Source organism: Octopus bimaculoides, chromosome 3 (genome assembly GCF_046866305.1).
Source record: "Octopus bimaculoides isolate indiv1 chromosome 3, ASM4686630v1, whole genome shotgun sequence".
NCBI lineage: Eukaryota > Metazoa > Mollusca > Cephalopoda > Octopoda > Octopodidae > Octopus > Octopus bimaculoides.
In genome coordinates, this window is record NC_142930.1 from 110,342,020 (window position 1) to 110,345,411 (window position 3,392).

The following is a 3,392-nucleotide window of genomic DNA, read 5'->3' on the forward strand; positions in this document are numbered from 1 at the left end:
AAAGATATGTTATAATATACATATGGAAAATACTGGAAGGACTGGTGCCAAACTTTGGCTTCAAATACTACAGGAATGCCCGCACGGGTCGCCACTGCATGGTGCCAAAGGTGCCGTCCACTGCATCTCACATAAGAACGAGATACTGCAGCAGCCTCGGTTTCAGAGGACCTCCGCTCTTCAATGCCCTGCCAAAATATTTGAGAGACCTGCAAGACATGGATGCGGAGGTCTTCAAGACAAAACTCGATGCTTTCCTCTCCACCATACCAGACGAACCAATGGCTCGAAATAAGACACAGTTTAGGGCAGCGATGTCAAATTCTCTTATACACCAGAGGTGCCATCAAAACTCTTGATTGGACTATATCAGGTGGAGGAGAAGAGCCATGCAAGGAACGTGAAGAGAGCACAGCATAAAGACGGAAAATCACGGTGGTGCTCCAGCATGACCACAGCCACTTGGCTGAAACCCATAAATAAATAAATAAATAAATACATACACACAAACATATATGTATATATTCATGCATATACACATCAATGTATGTGTGTGAGTGTGTGTGCGTGTGGGTGCGTGTGTGTAAATGTATGTATGTATATATATATATATATATATATATATATGTATGTATGTGTGTGCGTGTATATCTATATATCTGTGTGTATGCATGCACATATATGTATACTTACATACACAAACACATACATATGCATATATTTACTAAAATGACAGGCATTCATGTTATTCTGAAATGTGGTCACTGATAGTCAGACATTATTTTCACAGCCACCTAATAATTAATGTTTTATGTGCTATTATACAATATCAAAAGAATGACAAAATGACTCTGATACACTTTGTGATATGATCAGAGATTAGATACACATGATGAACCAAACTGAATTAATAATTAGCTAACACATGTTGTGAGTTTCACATTACAAGTGAATATAAAAACAGCAAAAAAACGTATATTAACTTCCAATAAAATAACATAACCAATCAAATAAGCAATGAAATGAAAACTTCTAAGAAAGAGCCACAAAGCAACAAATGAACAATGGTTGCAGTGTACAGACATATATATATGCATAAATACATAAATACATACATGCATACGTTTTATATATATATATATAAACTCTGAACGTAAAGACAGATGTAATACTGCTAAGTATTTTGCCCGGCATGCTAACGTTTCTTATTTCTTTATTGCCCACAAGGGGCTAAACATAGAGGGGATAAACAAGGATAGACAAAGGGATTAAGTCCATTACATCGACCCCAGTGCATAACTGGTACTTAATTTATCGACTCTGAAAAGATGAAAGGCAAAGTCGACCTCAGCGGAATTTGAACTCAGAATGTAAAGACAGACGAAATACCGCTAAGCATTTCGCCCGGCATGCTAACGTTTCTGCCAGCTCGCCACCTTTGTACATACACACGTTGGAAATATCAACCAAATACTGATGCACAAAAGGGACAGAGATGCAGGAAAAGTAGCAAAATGTAATAACTGGTGCTGACTTTGTGGAGTTAACACTCAAGATATCACCTACATCATAAGCAGTTGTCCCAAAATGTCTTCATCATATTATCCACTGATGCATGTACGTATATATGTATGTTGTATGCATGTGCATATCTATTGACATACATAGTTCATATATATATATATATATATATATATATATATATATATATATATATATATATATATATATATATATATATATCATGCTAGCATGGAAGGAGGACGTTAAACGATGATGATGATATATATTAAGTTGTCAAGAAAGTTCTCACGGAATTTTTAATTTGGGTTTTTAAATGATGCATTTTCAAATTAAGTTTCGTTAAATTACTTTGACTTTATATAGCATTTTAAAGCCCGTTTTTCGCTCTATCTAATTGTATTACTCTTTCTTTTTGAATAGTTAGGCCATTTTGTGTGGGGGGGGGATGTTGAATACAACATGGATGAAAAGCAAATTCGCACAATTTTCTTATTCCAGTTCAAGCTAGGCTGAAAAGCTGCTGAAGCAGCTCACGATATCAACGATGCGTTTGACCCAGGAACCATTCATGAACGTACAGCACGATGGTGGTTCAAGAAATTTTGTAGTGGTGACGAGAGTCTTGAAGATGATAAACATAGTGATCGGCCATCAGATGTTGACAATGATCAACTAAGAGCCTTAGTCGAAACCAATCCACGCACAACTGTTCAAGAGCTTGCATCTGAATTAAACATAACGTATACGACAATTTCCAACCACTTGAAAGAGATTGGATAAACAAAAATACTTGAGAAATGGATGCCGCACGAATTGAATGATAACCAAAAAAAAAAACGCCGTTTTGAAGTGTCGTCTTCCCTTCTCTTACGCAACAAGAATGACCTGTTTCTCGACCAGATTGTGACTTGCGATGAAAAGTGAATTCTTTACAACAACCAGGAATGCTCAGCTCAGTGGTTGAATGCCAACGAAGCTCCACGGCACTTCCCAAAGCTAAAGTTGCATCAAAAGAAGGTGACTATTTGGTGGTCTGCGGCCGATCTCATCCATCACAGCTTTTTGGATGCAGGCGAAACCATTATGGCGGAGAAGTACTGTCAGCAAATAGATGAAATGTATAAGAAATTCTGACAACAACAGCCAGCATTGGTCAATAGAAACGGATCAATTCTTCTCCACGACAATGCTCAGCTGCATGTCACACAACTGACCCTGCAGAAGTTGAACGTATTGGGCTACGAAACTCTGCCTCATCTGCCATACTCACCAGACCTCTTGCCAACCAACTACCACTTTTTCAAACACCTTGACAACTTCCTGCGTGAGAAATGCTTCAAAAACCAAGACGATGCCAAACACGTCTTCAACAACTTCATCGCCACCAGAACGCAGGATTTTTACGCTACTGGCATAAATAAATATGTTTCGTGTTGGCAAACGTGTGTTGATTCTGATGGTGTTTATTTTGATCAATAAAGTTTTGTTTGAGCCAAGATATGTGCACCTGAATTTAAAGGTTAAAAACCGCAAGAACTTTCTTGACAACCTAATATACTTTGGAATATAACTTTCAAATGAGTGCTCAACACCACAATGCTGGCTAAATTTACAAATATATATATATATATATATATATATATATATATATATATATATATATATACACATATATATATATGGTATGTTTGTTCCGAAACAACACTTATTTTAGTGCTGTTGTCACTGCCTGATTGAATAATACTGCCCAGGTGTTGAAAACATAATGATATCTGTGGGGCAGCTGATGATGGAGGTATGTTGGATTGTTGGTATGGCTGTTTTTGTGTATGTGGAATGGTATTATAACACATTCTTTATATATATAT

General features: G+C 36.8%; 1 pseudogene; it reads left to right on the forward strand.

Annotated features, from left to right (window-relative positions):
- Window positions 1–1,983: 1,983 nt before the first annotated feature.
- Window positions 1,984–3,003, forward strand: LOC149136656 (histone-lysine N-methyltransferase SETMAR pseudogene; annotated as a pseudogene).
- The last annotated feature ends 389 nt before the right edge of the window (window positions 3,004–3,392 follow it).